The following is a 255-nucleotide window of genomic DNA, read 5'->3' on the forward strand; positions in this document are numbered from 1 at the left end:
TTTGACAGCTTTGCTCCGCGCCTTGCCTGGTCTCCTCCCACTAACTCCAGCGGCCACCCACCCGCCTTTGCTTTTCCTGCCCCGGAGGGCTCAGGGAGCTTGTCACTCCCGGCCTAGGAAGGCTGGGCTCGGGCCATCGAAAGCGACCCGGAGACTGAGCTGAGCCGAGACAACTCGGAGCACCCGGGGCTGGCTGGCAAACGCCTTGCGTCGCTCGCTCTTTGTCCAGCGCCCTCGCTTCCTCTGAAAGTTTTC

The sequence above is a fragment of the Mus pahari genome, chromosome 1 (genome assembly GCF_900095145.1).
Source record: "Mus pahari chromosome 1, PAHARI_EIJ_v1.1, whole genome shotgun sequence".
Taxonomy (NCBI): Eukaryota; Metazoa; Chordata; class Mammalia; order Rodentia; family Muridae; genus Mus; species Mus pahari.